Here is a 25,472-nt window from a genome sequence, read left to right as displayed (position 1 = left end):
CGATCTTTTTTGCGTCACGCGCGATCTTTTTTGCGTCACGCGCGATCTTTTTTGCGTCACGCGCGATCTTTTTTTCGCTACTCGCTATCTCTGTTTTTGAGCAGCGTGTGTTCTTTTTCCCCTGATCTGGACATACCTGCTTGGTCTGGTCAACTTTTTCCGTATTTTTCTTATTCGGTGGTCTTTCTTTGGTATTTAACGTTACCAACACAATTTCTTTCTTTCTCGCCCTTCCTTCCGTGTTTTATTCCTTCTTATGATTACTATTCTAACTTTAGTTATTTAATTTCCCTACCCACCAGTTACCCACTATGTACCCTAATCCTATACCACATTATTTACATTCATTCCGGAAACATGCATTTACCGTAGCCAAACTGCAATCCCACATACTTTTCCTCCGTTCCTGCTTAACCTTTGGAATTACCCCTAAAGGACTTACCTTAAAAGTTCCCATCTCTGGGTGCAATTCCTCCTTCCACCAATCTCTCCTGGACTTCCAGAACCTTCAATCCTTAGCCCTTACCCAACTTGTCCTGAACCTCTACACTACTTCATGTAACCACCACTCCCAACAGCTCCTATCTCTCTTCAAAGTCCTCCACCTCTCAAACCCTTGCTTGGAGAACACACTCAGGAACATCATCCTAGAAGCCAGCCGCAAACTTGAGTCCCATGCCACACACCACCTGAAAAAACTATCCACAGTGCTAGTGCAACACCTAAGAAGTGGGGTCCCTCTCCCTATCCCTCACAAACACCAACCACAACAGAACCATCAACAAACCCCCCTCATAGCCAACAAACCTAGCCTAGCCACCCTACTCAATCTCCCCATCCCAGCACATACCCCACACAGACCAAATCTCAACTATAACCACAGTCAAATGCCACATATCACCAACTCCAATTCAGTTCTAAACCTCTCATCCAGATCCCTCTCTCCTCAAGAGACATCTGTTCTATCGAAAGGCTTAACCTTTAGCCCCACACCTAAATTCAACCACACTGCCCTGGTTAAAGATCTCCTCTCTTTCACCCGGAACCTCAACTGGAAATATCACTTCACCACCCAAACACAGCCCCCAAATACTAGACCCAGTGTTGAACCTTGTTTAGAACAGTTCCGACCGCCTTCTCAAAGGGATCCTCCTCCCCTCCCCCAAAACCATCCCTTGCAGACGTTTCAGGAATTCCTCACATCCAGTGTTGCCTCCCAGTCCTTCTTGAAGAACATTCCGACAACCCCCAACATCACCCCAGCTGAATCCCGTGCCATTAAACAGCTGAAAACAGACCGCTCTATTGTAATCCTTCCGGCGGATAAAGGCTCCACAACTGTGGTACTTGACCGTGTGGAGTATGTGGCAGAAGGACTGCGTCAACTCTCCGACACCTCAACCTACAAAGCTGTTACCCTGGATCCCATTCCCTCCATTCAGACTGAGCTGCAGAAAATCCTAAAAATCCAAGGTCCCTCACAAGGCCTCACAATGGCTTCCATAGACTTACTCACTCCACCTGAGCCACGTACCCCTACCTTCTACCTATTACCCAAAATCCACAAAGAGAACCATCCTGGCCGTCCCATTGTAGCAGGCTTCAAAGCCCCAACAGAACGTATCTCAGCTCTGGTAGACCAACACCTCCAACCTATCACCTGCAGGCTCCCATCCTACATCAAGGACACAAACCACTTCCTAGAACGCCTCAAATCCATTCCCACTCCTCTCCCACCTGAAACCTTTCTTGTCACCATAGATGCTACATCCCTTTACACAAACATCCCACACACCCATGGTCTCTCTGCCCTTGAGCACTACCTCTCCCAACGCCCACCCGAAGATCTTCCAAAAACCTCGTTCCTTATCACACTTACCAACTTCATCCTCACCCATAATTACTTCACTTTTGAAGGCCAGACCTACAAACAAATCAGGGGAACTGCCATGGGAACCAGGATGGCTCCATCCTATGCCAACCTCTTCATGGGCCGCATGGAGGAGGCTTTCCTGAAGACCCAACAGCTGCTTCCCCTGGCCTGGTATAGGTTTATAGATGACATCTTTGTGGTCTGGACTCATGGTGAAGAAACACTCCTTAATTTTCTCCATAACCTCAACTCCTTTTCGAATCTGAATTTCACCTGGTCCTTCTCCAAAACCAAAGCCACCTTCCTGGATGTTGACCTTCATCTTGTTGAAGCTCACATCCACACCTCTGTCCATATCAAACCCACCAACAAACAACAGTACCTTCACTTTGATAGCTGCCATCCATTCCACATCAAACGCTCCCTTCCCTACAGCCTAGGTATTCGTGGCAAACGTATCTGCTCCAGTGACGAATCCCTCAACAATTACACCAATAACCTGACCAGTGCTTTCCTCTCCCGCAACTATCCTGCAGACCTTGTCCACAAACAGATCTCCCGAGCAATACATTCCTCCCCGTCCAACAACAATATTCCTAGCCTCAGACCACACAGAAGCATCCCCCTTGTCACCCAATATTATCCTGGCCTCGAATACATCAATAAATTACTCCGCCAGGGATATGACTTTCTCAAGTCAACCCCTGAAATGAGATCATCCCTTGACAAAATTCTCCCCACACCACCCAGAGTTGCCTTTCGTCGTCCCCCCAACCTCCGTAACATCCTTGTTAAACCCTGCAATATTCCCAGACTACCTTCTCTACCCAGCGGTTCCTACCCCTGTAACCGACCCCGCTGCAAAACCTGCCCCATGCATCCCCCCACAACCACCTACTCCAGCCCCGCTACTAGGAAAACACACACAATTCAAGGAAGGGCCACGTGTGAGACTACACATGTCATTTATCAGCTGACATGCCTGCACTGCACAGCCTTTTACATCGGTATGACAACAACTAAACTGGCTGAGCGCATGAACGGACACAGACGAACTGTCCGCCTAGGAGATGTCCAATACCCAGTAGCGGAGCATGCCCTCCAGCATAATTCTAGGGACCTAGGAACCTGCTACACTGTACGTGCCATTTGGCTTCTCCCACCCAACACCAGTCCCTCTGAACTGCGGAGATGGGAACTTGCACTCCAGCACATCCTTTCATCCCGCCATCCCCCTGGACTAAACCTACGTTAAACAACCTCACTCCCATTTACTTTTCAGTCTTCTCCTCTTTCCCTTTCCTCTTTAGCCATTCATGCATCTTTCCATCCTACATCTTTATACTATACACCTCTTTACTTCTGTATGCGTCCTCTTTGGCTTGAAGCTGGCACAGTACCTGCAGTAGAATATCTTTGGCTTCCCTCTGACAACCATGCCTCCATCCTTGCTACCTTCCCTGTTTTCCTTTCCCTGTTGCTTCATAACCTGGGTTGTGAGTAACTAAATCCACTTTCCCTTCTTCCCTTTCTTTCCCCTCTCTCCTCCCTGATGAAGGAACATTTATTCCGAAAGCTAGGAGCTTAAATTTTCGGTTGTTTTTTGTGTCTCTATCGGCTGTACTGAGCTGAGGTAAGTACTGGCCAGCCCCTCTATCTCTTTGTTAGTAATTGTTTCACATCTTTATATGAGATTTTCCATTTATTATTTAGATCACCTATATGGTCCACATTCTTCATTGTTTTGTCCCTTTTGTTAGCTATCACTTACATCTGTCATCTAAACACTTTCTCTTCTTCAGTGTTTTATTTTCGTCACCAACTGTGCTAGTTTCATTTGCCTCCTATTGTCTTGTTCGGTTTATAGTCCACTTCTCTTTTTCTATTTATTGATTTATTTATTTAACATTCCATTATTTAACATTCCATAGTTTTAACGTTCGTTATTCGCTGTTTTCCAGCCAACAATCACTGCCAACAATCTCTTCCACACCTATCAGTATCATCCAATTCCGTCGATTTCGTGTTGCTGGTGATATTTTCGTGCCATTGCCTATCTTTCTCTGCCACAGGAAACATTTTTTGGAACATTTCTGCGCCACCCGCGAACCTTTTTGCGTCACGCGCGATCTTTTTTGCGTCACGCGCGATCTTTTTTGCGTCACGCGCGATCTTTTTTGCGTCACGCGCGATCTTTTTTTCGCTACTCGCTATCTCTGTTTTTGAGCAGCGTGTGTTCTTTTTCCCCTGATCTGGACATACCTGCTTGGTCTGGTCAACTTTTTCCGTATTTTTCTTATTCGGTGGTCTTTCTTTGGTATTTAACGTTACCAACACAATTTCTTTCTTTCTCGCCCTTCCTTCCGTGTTTTATTCCTTCTTATGATTACTATTCTAACTTTAGTTATTTAATTTCCCTACCCACCAGTTACCCACTATGTACCCTAATCCTATACCACATTATTTACATTCATTCCGGAAACATGCATTTACCGTAGCCTAACTGCAATCCCACATACTTTTCCTCCGTTCCTGCTTAACCTTTGGAATTACCCCTAAAGGACTTACCTTAAAAGTTCCCATCTCTGGGTGCAATTCCTCCTTCCACCAATCTCTCCTGGACTTCCAGAACCTTCAATCCTTAGCCCTTACCCAACTTGTCCTGAACCTCTACACTACTTCATGTAACCACCACTCCCAACAGCTCCTATCTCTCTTCAAAGTCCTCCACCTCTCAAACCCTTGCTTGGAGAACACACTCAGGAACATCATCCTAGAAGCCAGCCGCAAACTTGAGTCCCATGCCACACACCACCTGAAAAAACTATCCACAGTGCTAGTGCAACACCTAAGAAGTGGGGTCCCTCTCCCTATCCCTCACAAACACCAACCACAACAGAACCATCAACAAACCCCCCTCATAGCCAACAAACCTAGCCTAGCCACCCTACTCAATCTCCCCATCCCAGCACATACCCCACACAGACCAAATCTCAACTATAACCACAGTCAAATGCCACATATCACCAACTCCAATTCAGTTCTAAACCTCTCATCCAGATCCCTCTCTCCTCAAGAGACATCTGTTCTATCGAAAGGCTTAACCTTTAGCCCCACACCTAAATTCAACCACACTGCCCTGGTTAAAGATCTCCTCTCTTTCACCCGGAACCTCAACTGGAAATATCACTTCACCACCCAAACACAGCCCCCAAATACTAGACCCAGTGTTGAACCTTGTTTAGAACAGTTCCGACCGCCTTCTCAAAGGGATCCTCCTCCCCTCCCCCAAAACCATCCCTTGCAGACGTTTCAGGAATTCCTCACATCCAGTGTTGCCTCCCAGTCCTTCTTGAAGAACATTCCGACAACCCCCAACATCACCCCAGCTGAATCCCGTGCCATTAAACAGCTGAAAACAGACCGCTCTATTGTAATCCTTCCGGCGGATAAAGGCTCCACAACTGTGGTACTTGACCGTGTGGAGTATGTGGCAGAAGGACTGCGTCAACTCTCCGACACCTCAACCTACAAAGCTGTTACCCTGGATCCCATTCCCTCCATTCAGACTGAGCTGCAGAAAATCCTAAAAATCCAAGGTCCCTCACAAGGCCTCACAATGGCTTCCATAGACTTACTCACTCCACCTGAGCCACGTACCCCTACCTTCTACCTATTACCCAAAATCCACAAAGAGAACCATCCTGGCCGTCCCATTGTAGCAGGCTTCAAAGCCCCAACAGAACGTATCTCAGCTCTGGTAGACCAACACCTCCAACCTATCACCTGCAGGCTCCCATCCTACATCAAGGACACAAACCACTTCCTAGAACGCCTCAAATCCATTCCCACTCCTCTCCCACCTGAAACCTTTCTTGTCACCATAGATGCTACATCCCTTTACACAAACATCCCACACACCCATGGTCTCTCTGCCCTTGAGCACTACCTCTCCCAACGCCCACCCGAAGATCTTCCAAAAACCTCGTTCCTTATCACACTTACCAACTTCATCCTCACCCATAATTACTTCACTTTTGAAGGCCAGACCTACAAACAAATCAGGGGAACTGCCATGGGAACCAGGATGGCTCCATCCTATGCCAACCTCTTCATGGGCCGCATGGAGGAGGCTTTCCTGAAGACCCAACAGCTGCTTCCCCTGGCCTGGTATAGGTTTATAGATGACATCTTTGTGGTCTGGACTCATGGTGAAGAAACACTCCTTAATTTTCTCCATAACCTCAACTCCTTTTCGAATCTGAATTTCACCTGGTCCTTCTCCAAAACCAAAGCCACCTTCCTGGATGTTGACCTTCATCTTGTTGAAGCTCACATCCACACCTCTGTCCATATCAAACCCACCAACAAACAACAGTACCTTCACTTTGATAGCTGCCATCCATTCCACATCAAACGCTCCCTTCCCTACAGCCTAGGTATTCGTGGCAAACGTATCTGCTCCAGTGACGAATCCCTCAACAATTACACCAATAACCTGACCAGTGCTTTCCTCTCCCGCAACTATCCTGCAGACCTTGTCCACAAACAGATCTCCCGAGCAATACATTCCTCCCCGTCCAACAACAATATTCCTAGCCTCAGACCACACAGAAGCATCCCCCTTGTCACCCAATATTATCCTGGCCTCGAATACATCAATAAATTACTCCGCCAGGGATATGACTTTCTCAAGTCAACCCCTGAAATGAGATCATCCCTTGACAAAATTCTCCCCACACCACCCAGAGTTGCCTTTCGTCGTCCCCCCAACCTCCGTAACATCCTTGTTAAACCCTGCAATATTCCCAGACTACCTTCTCTACCCAGCGGTTCCTACCCCTGTAACCGACCCCGCTGCAAAACCTGCCCCATGCATCCCCCCACAACCACCTACTCCAGCCCCGCTACTAGGAAAACACACACAATTCAAGGAAGGGCCACGTGTGAGACTACACATGTCATTTATCAGCTGACATGCCTGCACTGCACAGCCTTTTACATCGGTATGACAACAACTAAACTGGCTGAGCGCATGAACGGACACAGACGAACTGTCCGCCTAGGAGATGTCCAATACCCAGTAGCGGAGCATGCCCTCCAGCATAATTCTAGGGACCTAGGAACCTGCTAAACTGTACGTGCCATTTGGCTTCTCCCACCCAACACCAGTCCCTCTGAACTGCGGAGATGGGAACTTGCACTCCAGCACATCCTTTCATCCCGCCATCCCCCTGGACTAAACCTACGTTAAACAACCTCACTCCCATTTACTTTTCAGTCTTCTCCTCTTTCCCTTTCCTCTTTAGCCATTCATGCATCTTTCCATCCTACATCTTTATACTATACACCTCTTTACTTCTGTATGCATCCTCTTTGGCTTGAAGCTGGCACAGTACCTGCAGTAGAATATCTTTGGCTTCCCTCTGACAACCATGCCTCCATCCTTGCTACCTTCCCTGTTTTCCTTTCCCTGTTGCTTCATAACCTGGGTTGTGAGTAACTAAATCCACTTTCCCTTCTTCCCTTTCTTTCCCCTCTCTCCTCCCTGATGAAGGAACATTTATTCCGAAAGCTAGGAGCTTAAATTTTCGGTTGTTTTTTGTGTCTCTATCGGCTGTACTGAGCTGAGGTAAGTACTGGCCAGCCCCTCTATCTCTTTGTTAGTAATTGTTTCACATCTTTATATGAGATTTTCCATTAATTATTTAAATTGTAAATATCTTCCAATCTTTAAATTTGTGCCATTTGTACAAATGCAAATGCTGTAAACTATAGTCATGGAGATGCCATGAAAACTGGAAATATTACTCTTCTTTTATAATTGTTATAGTATTGTTGTTAATTCATAAGAAAAGTGTCATGATTTAATGTAAATTTGTCTCCTTTTACAAAAAAAAAAGTAAGCTATGATCAACACAATGATGTAAACATCCTCTTGCTTGTTAACTAGAAAACTGATATAAGTTCTTGAGAAGGGCATGAAGACATTAATCTGCATGTGTACATTTGTTTACAATTTTATATATGTAACCTTATTCATGTTGTAGTAGATATACATTTCATACTCATTGCATAAATTTGTATTGTCTCACCCCATCACTCACAAAAATCGACTTGTCCAATATCAGTTTGTAACTATGTAAAACAATGACGAAATGGACCAATAAATAAATATCTAAATCAATATTAGATGTAGAATAAGTTAATATCTGAATTCTCTGCTCATAAACCACATCTCTCTTTTGCTCCTAATCCATTGAAGAGTCACAAAGTGTGCAAAGGAAGTTAGAACATATTGGTGATGAGGATGGACACCAGAGTAGGACATTTTTTGTTTCTATTGACTTATTTTTTGTGTGTGTATACAATGAGTTGTAATATACAAATTGAAATAATTATATTAAAAACAAAGATTCCAAGACTTACCAAGCAGGAAAGCGCCGGCAGACAGGCACATGAACAAAACACACAAACACACACACAGAATTACTAGCTTTCGCAACCGATGGTTGCTTCTTCAGGAAGGAGAGGGAAAGACGAAAGGATGTCCAGGGCCTCGCTGCAATGGAGCACTTCCTTTCACGCCGATCACCTGCCACCCTACCTAAAACCTCTTTCCTCGTCACCTTAGCCAGCTTCATCCTGACCCACAACTTCTCAACTTTTGAAGGCCAGACATACCAACAATTAAAGGGAACAGCCATGGGTACCAGGATGGCCCCCTCGTATGCCAACCTATTTATGGGTCGCTTAGAGGAAGCCTTCTTGGTTACCCAAGCCTGCCAACCCAAAGTTTGGTACAGATTTATTGATGACATCTTCATGATCTGGACTCACAGTGAAGAACAACTCCAGAATTTCCTCTCCAACCTCAACTCCTTTGGTTCCATCAGATTCACCTGGTCCTACTCCAAATCCCATGCCACTTTCCTATACGTTGACCTCCATCTGTCCAATGGCCAGCTGCACACATCCGTCCACATCAAACCCACCAACAAGCAACAGTACCTCCATTATGACAGCTGCCACCCATTCCATATCAAACGGTCCCTTCCCTACAGCCTAGGCCTTCGTGGCAAACGAGTCTGCTCCAGTCCTGAATCCCTCGACCATTACACCAACAACCTGAAAACAGCTTTCGCATCCCGCAACTACCCTCCCGACCTGGTACAGAAGCAGATAACCAGAGCCACTTCCTCATCCCCTCAAACCCAGAACCTCTCACAGAACAACCCCAAAAGTGCCCCACTTGTGACAGAATACTTCCCGGGACTGGATCAGACCTTGAATGTGGCTCTCCAGCAGGGATACGACTTCCTAAAATCCTGCCCCAAAATGAGATCCATCATTCATGAAATCCTCCCCACTCCACCAAGAGTGTCTTTCCGCCGTCCACCTAACCTTCGTAACCTCTTGGTTCATCCCTATGAAATCCCCAAACCACCTTCCCTACCCTCTGGCTCCTACCCTTGCAACCGCCCCCGGTGTAAAACCTGTCCTATGCACCCTCCCACCACCACCTACTCCAGTCCTGTAACCCGGAAGGTGTACACGATCAAAGGGAGAGCCACGTGTGAAAGCACCCACGTGATTTACCAACTGACCTGCCTGCACTGTGACGCTTTCTATGTGGGAATGACCAGCAACAAACTGTCCATTCGCATGAATGGACACAGGCAGACAGTGTTTGTTGGTAATGAGGATCACCCTGTGGCTAAACATGCCTTGATGCACGGCCAGCACATCTTGGCACAGTGTTACACCGTCCGAGTTATCTGGATACTTCCCACCAACACCAACCTATCCTAACTCCGGAGATGGGAACTCGCCCTTCAGTATATCCTCTCTTCTCGATATCCGCCAGGCCTCAACCTCCGCTAATTTCAAGTTGCCGCCGCTCAAACCTCACCTGTCTTTCAACAACTTCTTTGCCTCTGTACTTCCAACCTCGACTGACATCTCTGCCCTTACTCTTTGCCTTTAAATATGTCTGCTTGTGTCTGTGTATGTGCGGATGGATATGTGTGTGTGTGTGTGTGTGTGTGTGTGTGTGTGTGTACACCTGTTTTTTTTTCCCCCTAAGGGAAGTCCTTCTACTCCCGGGACTGGAATGACTCCTTACCCTCTCCCTTAAAACCCACATCCTTTCATCTTTCCCTCTCCTTCCTGAAGAAGCAACCATCGGTTGCGAAAGCTAGTAATTCTGTGTGTGTGTGTTTGTGTTTTGTTCATGTGCCTGTCTGCCGGCGCTTTCCCGCTTGGTAAGTCTTGGAGTCTTTGTTTTTAATATATTTTTCCCATGTGGAAGTTTCTTTCTATTTTATTTACATCATCATTAATTTGAACCCAACAATTACGTTTGTTATTGTCTCTGTTGCATTTCGAAATCTTCTCCATCGTCTTACTTTCTCTTTTCATTTGTACAAGAAGTTTCACTTTGTATTCCATTTTTCTGTAATCTACCATACATTTTATCCTGCCTAATTATACTCAATAATACGTAATTTACTTCCAAACCATAACCTAGAATTTTCAACGCTTTCAACATAACCGCTGCTATAAAATCCATTGTTCCAAGTTTACAAACATTTCGTGTAAACTCGTGAATACTGTTTCACAGCTTCAGTTCCTTTCACCCATTACACAACCATCTCAGTTTTTTCCAACAATTTTCGTTTTATTTCCATTCCCGTTTTTCCCACATAACCGATCATTTTTTAGCAGCTTCCCACAGGTTTACACGTTATTATTTCTTCATCAAACAATTGTTAGCCTCATTCTCATAACCTGCCAGTACATAACCAGTCCTTTGAACACATTTACACACATATTCTTCGAGATTTTATTCGAAAATTTTTTTCGAATTTTATTTTTTCGGAAATTATTTTCTCGAAACTTTTTTCGAAAATTTTTTTTTCGAAATTTTCTTGAATTTCCCCACCCTTTAACGTGATCTGGAGACAACATAACTACCCAACCTTTGCACCCATTGTTGTTCACCAACCTAAGTTCTGCACATGATCAACATAGCTCATCTCAAACCAACACTTTTTCGACTTTTTTCACACCTTTATCTCTCCCTATATAAATCTCTATTTACTTTCACTTTAACCTCATATTACCCTTTCCACCTACTAATACCATGTCAACCTCACAACATCCCTACAACGACCCCATTAAATTTTATTTACATTCCCTCCGCAAACATGCCTTCACCGTAGCCAGATTACGCTCCATATTTTATTTACTCAGGCTTGTCTGACATTTGGCATTACTCCCAAAGGCCTCACACTTAAAGTTCCCATCTCTGGCTGCAATTCTTCTTTCCATCAGTCCCCCATAGCCCTCACCCGCCTAATCCTTCACCTATACATCGACTCGGCCAATGAACACACCCGTCAACTCCTATCCCAAATCAAAGTCCTCAACCTTTCCTCTCCCACATCCACACCGGCTGTACATAGCATCCTCCTACAGGCCAACCGCAAATTAGAACAACATGCCACCCTCCACCTCAAAAAACTATCCAATCTCCTGGTTTCCCACCTCCGGAAAGGCAACTCACTCACCCTCCACAACCTTTCCAACAAACCTCAACCTCCTCTCATTGCACACAGACCCAGTCTCTCCCATCTACTCAATGTCCCACTTCCAGCTCCACTCCCCCCAACACCTCAAAATTCTAGTCAACACAATCTGGAACCACAACACCCCAATTCAGTAGTTAACCTTTCCTCCAAACCCCTCTCCCAATCCGAAACCTCTGTCCTATCCAAAGGCCTCACCTTCAGCCCCACTCCCAGATTCAACCAAACTGCCCTTGTCAAAGATTTACTGTCCTACACTCGTAGTCTCTGCTGGAAATATCACTTTGCCATGAAGAAAAACAATCCTGATCCCACTCCTAATGATCCAACTCCCCAAGACACTATCCAAATTGAACCCTGCCTGCAACAGTTCCGTCCTCCATCACAGCGGGACCCACCTCCTCTTCCTCAAAATCACCCTCTCCAAACCTTCCAGGAATTTCTCACTTCCAGCCTTGCCTCTCAATCATTCTTGAAAAACCTTAATCCTACTCCCAACATCACCACAGCCGAAGCCCAGGCTATCCGTGATCTGAAAGCTGACCGATCCATCATCATTCTTACGGCTGACAAGGGTTCCAAGACCGTGCTACTTGATCGCCGGGAGTATGTGGCTGAGGGACTGCGTCAGCTTTCAGACAACTCTACATACAAAGTTTGCCAAGGTAATCCCATTCCTGATGTCCAGGCGGAGCTCCAAGGAATCCTCAGAACCTTAGGCCCCCTACAAAACCTTTCACCTGACTCCATCAAACTCCTGACCCCACCGACACCTCGCACTCCTACCTTCTACCTACTTCCTAAAATTCACAGACCCAAACATCCTGGCCGCCCCATTGTAGCTGGTTACCAAGCCCCCACAGAACGTATCTCTGCCTACGTAGATCAACACCTTCAACCCATTACATGCAGTCTCCCATCCATCATCAAAGACACCAACCACTTTCTCGAACGCCTGGAATCCGTACCCAGTCTGTTACCCCCGGAAACCATCCTTGTAACCATTGATGCCACTTCCCTATACACGAATATCCCGCACGTCCAGGGCCTGCTGCAATGGAGCACTTCCTTTCACGCCGATCACCTGCCACCCTACCTAAAACCTCTTTCCTCGTCACCTTAGCCAGCTTCATCCTGACCCACAACTTCTCAACTTTTGAAGGCCAGACATACCAACAATTAAAGGGAACAGCCATGGGTACCAGGATGGCCCCCTCGTATGCCAACCTATTTATGGGTTGCTTAGAGGAAGCCTTCTTGGTTACCCAAGCCTGCCAACCCAAAGTTTGGTACAGATTTATTGATGACATCTTCATGATCTGGACTCACAGTGAAGAACAACTCCAGAATTTCCTCTCCAACCTCAACTCCTTTGGTTCCATCAGATTCACCTGGTCCTACTCCAAATCCCATGCCACTTTCCTAGACGTTGACCTCCATCTGTCCAATGGCCAGCTGCACACATCCGTCCACATCAAACCCACCAACAAGCAACAGTACCTCCATTATGACAGCTGCCACCCATTCCATATCAAACGGTCCCTTCCCTACAGCCTAGGCCTTCGTGGCAAACGAGTCTGCTCCAGTCCTGAATCCCTCGACCATTACACCAACAACCTGAAAACAGCTTTCGCATCCCGCAACTACCCTCCCGACCTGGTACAGAAGCAGATAACCAGAGCCACTTCCTCATCCCCTCAAACCCAGAACCTCTCACAGAACAACCCCAAAAGTGCCCCACTTGTGACAGAATACTTCCCGGGACTGGATCAGACCTTGAATGTGGCTCTCCAGCAGGGATACGACTTCCTAAAATCCTGCCCCAAAATGAGATCCATCATTCATGAAATCCTCCCCACTCCACCAAGAGTGTCTTTCCGCCGTCCACCTAACCTTCGTAACCTCTTGGTTCATCCCTATGAAATCCCCAAACCACCTTCCCTACCCTCTGGCTCCTACCCTTGCAACCGCCCCCGGTGTAAAACCTGTCCTATGCACCCTCCCACCACCACCTACTCCAGTCCTGTAACCCGGAAGGTGTACACGATCAAAGGGAGAGCCACGTGTGAAAGCACCCACGTGATTTACCAACTGACCTGCCTGCACTGTGACGCTTTCTATGTGGGAATGACCAGCAACAAACTGTCCATTCGCATGAATGGACACAGGCAGACAGTGTTTGTTGGTAATGAGGATCACCCTGTGGCTAAACATGCCTTGATGCACGGCCAGCACATCTTGGCACAGTGTTACACCGTCCGAGTTATCTGGATACTTCCCACCAACACCAACCTATCCTAACTCCGGAGATGGGAACTCGCCCTTCAGTATATCCTCTCTTCTCGATATCCGCCAGGCCTCAACCTCCGCTAATTTCAAGTTGCCGCCGCTCAAACCTCACCTGTCTTTCAACAACTTCTTTGCCTCTGTACTTCCAACCTCGACTGACATCTCTGCCCTTACTCTTTGCCTTTAAATATGTCTGCTTGTGTCTGTGTATGTGCGGATGGATATGTGTGTGTGTGTGTGTGTGTGTGTGTGTGTGTGTGTGTGTGTGTGTGTGCGAGTGTACACCTGTTTTTTTTTTCCCCCTAAGGGAAGTCCTTCTACTCCCGGGACTGGAATGACTCCTTACCCTCTCCCTTAAAACCCACATCCTTTCATCTTTCCCTCTCCTTCCTGAAGAAGCAACCATCGGTTGCGAAAGCTAGTAATTCTGTGTGTGTGTTTGTGTGTTTTGTTCATTGTGCCTGTCTGCCGGCGCTTTCCCGCTTAGTAAGTCTTGGAATCTTTGTTTTTAATATATTTTTCCCATGTGGAAGTTTCTTTCAATTGAAATAATTAAGTTGATGTATTTAAGGAATCACTGCAAACCAGGTAGATCAACATCTAAGTGCTGAGTACCATCTAACATCTCTTGTGTTTCAGAGTCAACAAATAACAGACCTGTTGCCAGCAGTTTCTTGCCTTATGTAAGTGCAAGCAGCCCAGCAGCAAGAGGCTTCAGAAGCTAAAGATGGAGTTCAGCTGCCATCTCAGGCCTTCAAACAGTCTGATGAGAAGAAGGTAACACTGAAAGAGTACATTCCACAGTTGCATCAACATCTACAAAATCGCATGTGAATCACACTGTAATTTTTCTTTTAATGTGTAGAAGTGTACGCCACTGGCTGTTAGTGAAATTCTTTCCCCTCAGTGAGCTTAAAACCAATCCCTACGAGGTCATAATTGTAAGATTAGATGAATTTTTCAAGAGACAAATATACGTTGCTGCTGCACAGTATAAATGTTTGTGCACACCACATTGTAGCAACCAATCCTATGAAGCATGGACGCGAGGGGATTGCAGGGTGCTACTAGGGACTGTAATTTCCATTGTGTGTGGTGTGAATTATCAGGATGAAATGTGTCATTATGCTTTTATTCAGAATCTGTCAGATCAGAGATTGAGAGCTGAAATTCTATAGCACCACAACGCTAGCCTCAATGAAGTGCTTAAAGTTATAGATGCATATGAAGTTCAAGATGTAGTTGAGCGAGACTGTGTCTACCAATTATCACATCATTTGAGGTAAAGAGCTAGTGCCACAGCCACCACCATGGCACCAGCATTTCAAAATTAGTACCATGAAAGCGAGGCTGGACACACAATTGCATACAGCATATACTGACAGAATGCTAATCCACTGCTTCAGCTCTGCATGAAGTGAAATCTTATATGAAATGCTATGTCACCCGTGATTAGAAGAATTGCTTTGTCAGACAAGCTGAATACAATTTTTGTCACTGCACAGGACACGCCAAACTGGTATGGCTCCAAAAGTCTGAAAGCCCTCCTCTGTTTCACGCTGGAATAATTCAATGCAGGAACAGATAGAAATAAATGTCATTTTACGTTCAGATTTTGTGCCTCCTCCTGCTCAAAAATAAGACAGTAGAGATGCAGAAAATGCACATACATGCTTTCAAAGTGAGTACCACACACTTTGAACAGGCTGTCCCAATCTTGAAATTCATGAAAGTGTTCAAGTGTACTTGTGGAATGGTGAACTGTTTTCCACAACATGAAATGGACAATTGTATTCAGAAAACTCCTAAAAAACTGTGTATTATGTTGTAGATTTGTAACCAGTCAGTGCATTTGAACTAGATACTGAGCTTCTGTCATATTGCTTAACCTAGATGCATGTGAGAACACTGGCCAACCACTTTTGTGAACATCAAGTCTGCATCTCACTGCCTACATTGGCAACAGCATTTCAATGCTCGTAATGTGCCACTTAGCTGAAAAATACAAAAACATGACTAAGAAAGTACCTCTAACTGTAGTTCACGCAGGCATGAGATTTTTATCATGGATGTGTTCTATTGCTTCAGATTAGACATACAGAATAATGTGCACACCATTGACACAAAATTTTCCCATCCCACAATTCACCAACTCTGTGTCAAGTACCAACATTTGTTCAATGATACTCTAGGATGTGCAAAAGATTTTCATGGCTGCATTGCATTGAAAGCTAAATTGCAACCAAAGTTTTGCTATACACACCCTATGCTGCATACATTAAGTGATGACATCACTATGGAAATTCAGAGACTAGAATCTATTGGTGTCTTAAAACCAATTTCAGCAAGTCAGTGGGTATCACAGTTAGTTTTCACTTGTGAACCAAGTGAGAAGATCCGTCTACATGCAGATTTTAAAAGCACGGTAATTTCATGGACAGTTATTGACTCCCCCCCAATCCCCTGTACAGAGGGTATTCTGGATTGCCCAGTGGATGGACAGTTCTTCCCAAAAACTGATCTTGCAGATGTCTGTCTTCAATTAGCATGGAACAAAGAGACAAAACATTTTTTTTGTGAATGCTCATGTCAGCTTGCTTGAATACTGAGGCATACCTTTTGTAAGGGCTTCCATGCCTGCATTGCTTCAAAAATTTCTTGAACAAGTAACATCCAAGGTGCTTTCTTGTTTTAAGTATCTTGAGGACACAATCATCTCTGGACAAACACCAGAACAACAACTCAAGAATTTTGACTGACTTTTTCAAGTTCTCACTGAGGCGAGCCTCAAATGTAATTTACAGATATGTTATTTTTTCAACACAACTGAATACTTAGGGTGTATCATTGACACTAATGCTGCTTGTCCTTCAAGAAAATATTTGCAAGCAATTCAGAAATTGCCATCTCCAAAGAATTTGTGTGTACTGCTAGCTGTTCTTGAAAAATTGACTATGGATAAAAGACTGTGACCAAACTTTTAAAGACTGAAAAATGCATTGCTTCATCAACCTTGCTTTATGCACTACTATCTGCTCAAACCATTTGTGCTTTCTGTAGATACCTTGCCCCATGACATTGGAGTGGTTTTATCCCACAAAATTGCCTACATAGTATGTCCAATCACATTTGCTTCCAAAACTATGAACAATACAGACTAGTTATAGTCAGCTGGAGAAGGAAGCCCTATATATGAAGTCACACAATTTCATCATCATCTGTACAGCAGAAAATTTTTCTTGGACATGGACCATAAGCCTTGACTGCACTGTTAAATATGTCAAAACAAGTTCCTGATCACAGTGTGCAAAAGCTTTGACATTGTTCACTCTTATTGTCAAATTACTGGTATCAAATACTGTATCCACTGACAGGGCAACATGCAAACACCAACACACTGTCTCATTTACCTATTGGCACAGATGCAGCATTTTATGATTTGGATTCTTCTTGTTTAAGTATTGATTCTTCTGATTCTCAAGCACTGGATTCTTTTCCTATTGATTCACTGTGGATTGCACAAGCCACAGAGCATGACCAATCACTAAGGTTACTTAAGAGTTGCATTCAAAAAGGTTGGCTGCACTCTCAGAAATGTGTACCTGATCCCTTAGTGTAAAGACATTTTCTGCACCACACCAGTTCATCTCTCCTGAATGATGTGATTCTGATTCACACGCTTAATGAACAGACAGGAGTGTTAATACCCACCGCGCTGCAACATCTTCTTCATAGAGGTCATTGGGGAACAGCTCACACTAAGCGACCAGTGTGCCAACATTGTACACGGTTTGGTTGTTTGGTTCAGATAAGTAAACAGAATATGTGATGGTACACTGTTGCACCAATGATTTTTCTCATGGCCACATTCTGATACTCCATGCCAATGCCTCATGTAGACTTTGCTGGCCCCTTTTGGCAAACACATTGGATGATTATTGTTTTTGCCTCTAGAAAATATCCTTCTGTTATTCCAGTGCATTCAATGTATTCTGCCAGCACTACCAAGGTACTTGCTTCTGTATTTTGCAAACAAAATGGAATACAGCATGTCAGGACAATGCTAGTCTCACCATGTTCTAATGGTGTTGCATTCACCAGTGCCACCAAAATCAGTCATACCTCAATGAATTCAGTGATAATGTCATAATTTGCACTGTTTCAGATTTCTTCAGTGCATAATGTCTGGTTACCATGATGAAGCTGCATCCACCTGAGTAGCCTCCTACACCACTTACCGAGTGGGTGTCTCCACCCATGGCTGCCTCACCAATATCTGCCCACCTGTGCTGCACTTGCCATCAACACTGCAGGTCACCTCTCCCATATGTATTGACGCTGTCACCATTGGATAGTCACTGACACCCTCTACAGGATCATCTGTGCCCGTACCGGTGTCCTCGGATGCACCCTATGCATAGTTTGCGGGGGCAGTTTCCCTAGTGCTTGCAAGGCACAATATTGGAATGTGGGATGGTCTGTTATGCCCCCAGCCAAGCAACCAGCCTCATCACTATCTACAGAATAGGCCTCTCCCCATGCCTTCAAAGTTGTGTGGGAAGGGCACAGTATCGTCTGCCATCCGGTTGGCCGCACTTGAAGACATGTGCACCACCAGTCACACTGCCATGTTTCCTACAGCTGGCACCCTGGCATGAGGGTGCTGCCACAGACACTTATGCTGCTGCCAATGACATCCAAGCATCCCCTCTGTGTAGCTGCAATTGTGGGAATACTTAAGTTCAAACATTTATGCACACAGCCCATTTTGTGTGTTTGCTATTTCATAACACTTACAGACTTTCACAGCTGTGGCTCTTCATCTATGGAGTAGTCATCGTATTGAAGACTGAGGGAAATGTAAACCTTTGTATCTGTATATATTTCAGCATTCAAATCTACTGTTAGAAACTGATGCTGCAATTACAGCAAACATAGACATGTGTTATTATTTGATATCAGATACAGAATAAATTAATATCTGAATTCCCTGTCCCTGAACTGCATATGTTTCTTGCTTCTGTATCCACTGAAGAACCACAAAGGGTATAAAGGAAGTTACAACAATAATAAGTGTAGGTGTGGTATTGAGTCAAATGCTTTTTGGAAACTGAGAAATAATGCATTTGCCTTACTTCCTTGAGCCAAGGATTTGAGTATGTCATGTGAGGAAAGTATGACTTGGTTTAACACAACCTATGTTTTCAAAATCCATGCTGATTGGCATGGAGGAGGTCTTTCTGTTCAGTATACATCATTATGTTTGAACTCAGAATATGTTCTAAGATTCTATAACAAATAGATGTGAATGATATTGGTCAGTAGTTTTGTGGATCACTTTTATTACCCTTCTTGTAGACAAGTGTGGTCTGTACTTTCATCCAACTACTGAGCTCAGTTTTTTGTTTGTGGGATCAACAATGGATTCTAATTAACAGAGGGGCTAACTCAGCTGCAAATTGGGTATAGAATCTAACAGGGATTTCATCAGGCCCTGGAGCTTTGTTCAGTTTTAACAATTTAAGCTGTTTCCCAATGCCATTAACACTGGTATCTATTTCACTCATATTTTAGTGGCATGAAAATTAAGTTGGGACAATGTTCCTTTTTTTTTCTTTTGTAAAGGAACATTTAAAACAAATTTAAGCATTCAATCTTTTGCTTTGCTACTCTCAACTTCAGTTCCAGGCGCACCCATGAGTGACTGGACACTAACTTTGGTGACACTAACAAGGGGAAGACCTCAGACACAGCCAACCGATTTGGCTCAAATTTTGCAGGTCACTTGTGTACAACCTAAAACGAAGGAATTTAAGATATTTTGAGTCAACACCCCCTCGTTTTTGAGAAAATCACGCCTAAAGGTTATGACGAGCAGTTGACTCAAAATTGGCGGGATCGATAGATAATTGTAAATAAAGCATGTTTCATCATCAGGTATGGGGTCTGAAAATGCATACTTTTCCAGAAATCAAGGTAAGAAACTTTTACAACTGCCGCTTCTGTACCCACATGGTAAACACTTTTCGCCGACAGCACCAATAGCACAGCACCAAGATAACTGACTGGGAATTGGAGAATCTGGGTTCGAATCTCGAAGAAACCTAGTGAATGTTCTTCTTTTCATTTGTATTTTTCCATATCTCAATTGATAGGGATAGGAGGGGTAATAAGATAAGCAAATCAATAAGGAATGAGAATAATAAGGTAGGCAAATAAATTTCTAAAACCTCTTGGGATAGTAAACAACTAAAATGTTACTCCAGGTCACTTTACAATGGTTCTTCCAGTCACTGTTACGCGTCCTCACTTTTCTTCAAACATCTAACTAGATGGTTAGTACTTGTCATATAAACATTCGAAACAAATATACTCATTACACCAAGAAAATCTAATGAATGCAATCTTTTGACAGCTACACTGTTACTTCCAAAGAGTCGGCCGAAAACAAACTTGGTTTACATTTAAAAATATGTATTTTTTGGGAATTAATTTTGATGCATACCAGGCATACGATATCACTGCCTGAAAAATCGGTGCTGCAAGTTGGTTATGAATTATGCTGTGAATAGTTATTGCATCTGTGCAGTTATGCAATTCCCACTGGGTTTCCAGAAGCACACTGCAATTCTGAAGCATGGAAATAAAGTTTTTAACCTGGCAATCTTCCCCCCCATGAACCATGGACCTTGCCGTTGGTGGGGAGGCTTGCGTGCCTCAGCGATACAGATAGCCATACCGTAGGTACAACCACAACGGAGGGGTATCTGTTGAGAGGCCAGACAAACGTGTGGTTCCTGAAGAGGGGCAGCAGCCTTTTCAGTAGTTGCAAGGGCAACAGTCTGGATAATTGACTGGTCTGGCCTTGTAACAATAACCAAAACGGCCTTGCTGTGCTGGTACTGAGAACGGCTGAAAGCAAGGAGACACTATAGCCGTAATTTTTCCCGAGGGCATGCAGATTTACTGTATGATTAAATGATGATGGCGTCCTCTTGGGTAAAATATTCCGGAGGTAAAATAGTCCCCCATTCAGATCTCGGGGCGGGGACTACTCAAGAGGATGTCGTTATCAGGAGAAAGAAAACTGGCGTTCTACAGATCGGAGCATGGAATGTCAGATCCCTTAATTGGGCAGGTAGGTTAGAAAATTTAAAAAGGGAAATGGATAGGTTAAAGTTATATATAGTGGGAACTAGTGAAGTTTGGTGGCAGGAGGATCAAGACTTTTGGTCAGGTGAATACAGAGTTATAAAAACAAAGTCAAATAGGGGTAATGCAGGAGTAGGTTTAATAATGAATAGGAAGATAGGAATGCGGGTAAGCTACTACAAACAGCATAGTGAACACATTATTGTGGCCAAGATAGATACGAAGCCCACACCTACTACAGTAGTACAAGTTTATATGCCAACTAGCTCTGCAGATGACGAAGAAATTGAAGAAATGTATGACGAAATAAAAGAAATAATTCAGATAGTGAAGGGAGATGAAAATTTAATAGTCTTGGGTGACTGAAATTCAAGTGTAGGAAAAGGGAGAGAAGGAAACATAGTAGTTGAATATGGATTGGGGCTAAGAAATGAAAGAGGAAGCCGCCTGGTAGAATTTTGCACAGACCACAACTTAATCATAGCTAACACTTGGTTTAAGAGTCATGAAAGAAGGTTGTATACATGGAAGAAGCCTGGAGATACTGAGAGATTTCAGATAGATTATATAATGGTAAGACAGAGATCTAGGAACCAGGTTTTAAATTGTGAGACATTTCCAGGGGCAGATGTGGATTCTGACCACAATCTATTGGTTATGACCTGTAGATTAAAACTGAAGAAACTGCAAAAAGGTGGGAAATTAACGAGATGGGACTGGATAAACTGAAAGAACCAGAGGTTGTACAGAGTTTGAGGGAGAGCATAAGGGAACAATTGACAGGAATGGGGGAAAGAAATACAGTAGAAGAAGAATGGGTAGCTTTGAGGGATGAAGTAGTGAAGGCAGCAGAGGAGCAAGTAGGAAAAAAGACGAGGGCTAGTAGAAATCCTTGGATAACAGAAGAAATATTGAATTTAATTGATGAAAGGAGAAAATATAAAAATGCAGTAAATGAAGCAGGCAAAAAGGAATACAAACGTCTCAAAAATGAGATCGACAGGAAGTGCAAAATGGCTAAGCAGGGATCGCTAGAGGACAAATGTAAGGATGTAGAAGCTTATCTCACTAGGGGTAAGATAAGAGAACCACTTGTATCAACATCGAGAACTCAGATGGAAACCCAGTTCTAAGCAAAGAGGGGAAAGCAGAAAGGTGGAAGGAGTATATAGAGGGTCTGTACAAGGGTGATGTACTTGAGGACAATATTATGGAAATGGAAGAGGATGTAGATGAAGATGAAATGGGAGATATGATATTGCATGAAAAGTTTGACAGAGGACTGAAAGACCTGGTTCGAAACAAGGCCCCTGGAGTAGACAACATTCCATTGGAACTACTGATGCCCTTGGGAGAGCCAGTCCTGACAAAACTCTACCAACTGGTGAGCAAGATGTATGAAACAGGCGAAATACCCTCAGACTTCAAGAAGAATATAATAATTCCAATCCCAAAGAAAGCAGGTGTTGACAGATGTGAAAATTACCGAACAATCAGTTTAATAAGCCACAGCTGCAAAATACTAACACGACTTCTTTACAGACGAATGGAAAAACTAGTAGAAGCCGACCTAGGGGAAGATCAGTTTGGATTCTGTAGAAACACTGGAACACGTGAGGCAATACTGACCTTACAACTTATCTTAGAAAAAAGATTAAGAAAAGGCAAACCTACGTTTCTAGCACTTGTAGACTTAGAGAAAGCTTTTGACAATGTTGACTGGAATACTCTCTTTCTAATTCTAAAGGTGGCAGGGGTAAAATACAGGGAGCGAAAGGCTATTTACAATTTGTACAGAAACCGGATGGCAGTTATAAGAGTCGAGGGACATGAAAGGGAAGCAGTGATTGGGAAGGGAGTGAGACAGGGTTGTAGCCTCTCCCCAATGTTATTCAATCTGTATATTGAGCAAGCAGTAAAGGAAACAAAAGAAAGATTCGGAGTAGGTATTAAAATCCATGGAGAAGAAATAAAAATGTTGAGGTTCACCGATGATATTGTAATTCTGTCAGAGACATCAAGGGACTTGGAAGAGCAGTTGAATGGAATGGACAGTGTCTTGATAGGAGTATATTAGATGAACATCAACAAAAGCAAAATGAGGATAATGGAATGTAGTCGAATTAAATCGGGTGATGTGGAGGGAATTAGATTAGGAAATGAGACACTTAAAGTAGTAAAGGAGTTTTGCTATTTGGAGGGCAAAATAACTGATGATGGTCGAAGTAGAGAGGATATAAAATGTAGACTGGCAATGGCAAGGAAAGCGTTTCTGAAGAAGAGAAATCTATTAACATCGAGTATAGATTTAAGTGTCAGGAAGTCATTTCTGAAAGTATTTGTATGGAGTGTAGCCATGTATGGAAGTGAAACATGGACGATAAATAGTTTGGACAAGAAGAGAATAAAAGCTTTTGAAATGTGGTGCTACAGAAGAATTCTGAAGATTAGATAGGTAGATCACATAACTAATGAGGAAGTATTGAATATGATTGGGGAGAAGAGAAGTTTGTGGCACAACTTGACCAGAAGAAGGGATCAGTTGGTAGGACATGTTCTGAGGCATCAAGGGATAACCAATTTAGCATTGGAGGGCAGCGTGGAGGGTAAAAATCATAGAGGGAGACCAAGAGATGAATACACTAAGCAGATTCAGAAGGATGTAGGTTGCAGTAGGTACTGGGAGATGAAGAAGCTTGCACAGGATAGAGTAGCATGGAGAGCTGCATCAAACCAGTCTCAGGACTGAAGACCACAACAACAACAACAACAACAACAACAACAACCTGGCTACAGAAATAAACGTCACACGGCTGGCACACAGGTGTGCAGTTTGGTGGTATTACTTTTACTGTGCACGTCGGCTGACCCTCGCCATCTACACTCCTGGAATTGGAAAAAAGAACACATAGACACCGGTGTGTCAGACCCACCATACTTGCTCCGGACACTGCGAGAGGGCTGTACAAGCAATGATCACACGCACGGCACAGCGGACACACCAGGAACCGCGGTGTTGGCCGTCGAATGGCGCTAGCTGCGCAGCATTTGTGCACCGCCGCCATCAGTGTGAGCCAGTTTGCTGTGGCATACGGAGCTCCATCGCAGTCTTTAACACTGGTACCATGCCCATACAGCGTGGACGTGAACCGTATGTGTAGTTGACGGACTTTGAGCGAGGGCGTATAGTGGGCATGCGGGAGGCCGGGTGGACGTACCGCCGAATTGCTCAACACGTGGGGCGTGAGGTCTCTACAGTACATCGATGTTGTCGCCAGTGGTCGGCGGAAGGTGCACGTGCCTGTCGACCTGGGACCGGACCGCAGCGACGCGCGGATGCACGCCTCGACGATCACCAGAGGTGTACGGCCAGTGTAGGAGATCGCTCCCCACACCACGATGCCAGGTGTTGGTCCTGTGTGCCTCGGTCGTATGCAGTCCTGATTGTGGCGCTCACCTGCACGGCGCCAAACACGCATACGACCATCATTGGCACCAAGGCAGAAGCGACTCTCATCGCTGAAGACGACACATCTCCATTCATCCCTCCATTCACGCCTGTCGCGACACCACTAGAGGCGGGCTGCACGATGTTGGGGCATGAGCGGAAGACGGCCTAAAGGTGTGCGGGACCGTAGCCCAGCTTTATGGAGACGGTTGCGAATGGTCCTCGCCGATACCCCAGGAGCAACAGTGTCCCTAATTTGCTGGGAAGTGGCGGTGCGGTCCCCTACGGCACTGCGTAGGATCCTACGGTCCAGCACGAACACTGGTCCAACTGAGGCGCAAGGTGGAAATGGCATGGCAAGCCGTTCCACAGGACTACATCCAGCATCTCTACGATCGTCTCCATGGGAGAATAGCAGCCTGCATTGCTGCGAAAGGTGGATATACACTGTACTAGTGCCGACATTGTGCATGCTCTGTTGCCTGTGTCTATGTGCCTGTGGTTCTGTCAGTGTGATCATGTGATGTATCTGACCCCAGGAATGTGTCCCTTCCTGGGACAATGAATTCACGGTGTTCTTATTTCAATTTCCAGGAGTGTATAAACATTGTGTCATATATTGTAGTATTAATTTGTCCACTCCAGGAATCCAATATTAGACAAAACTTGTTATCAGAAACGTAAGGTTTTAAAACATTCTCAAGAAATGTTCTGTAAATCGCATTTGTCAGTTTCCCGGATTTGGAATAGGTATGTAAACATTTTTCAACGAGTCGATTAAACAATTGACCTCTTCTATAACCCGAAGACCATATGTGACGTTCGTTTCTTGTAAACACAGGAAAACCTTAGGCAACATTTTTCCAGAGGCTGTGATGGCATATTGCGCCATGTACGAATGTGTTAGTTTGTTTTTACTACCAACTGCGACAAGGGTTCGTTTTTCTCCCTCATGCGATAATGTGCGTCGAATGTTCATCCGATACTCACATCCTGTTTGATCGGTGTTGATCAAGTAATCACAATTAAAACTAGTCATAAGTGACGCCGTTTGAATGCTGAAAAGAGCCCCCGCTTTCTGTATATCTTCTATATTTTGTACCTCCTTATGAGAGACGTA

This window comes from Schistocerca gregaria, chromosome 9 (assembly GCF_023897955.1).
Source record: "Schistocerca gregaria isolate iqSchGreg1 chromosome 9, iqSchGreg1.2, whole genome shotgun sequence".
In the NCBI taxonomy this organism is placed as follows: domain Eukaryota; kingdom Metazoa; phylum Arthropoda; class Insecta; order Orthoptera; family Acrididae; genus Schistocerca; species Schistocerca gregaria.
The sequence above is the reverse complement of the archived record's forward strand: the minus strand, read 5'-3'. Positions refer to the sequence as shown.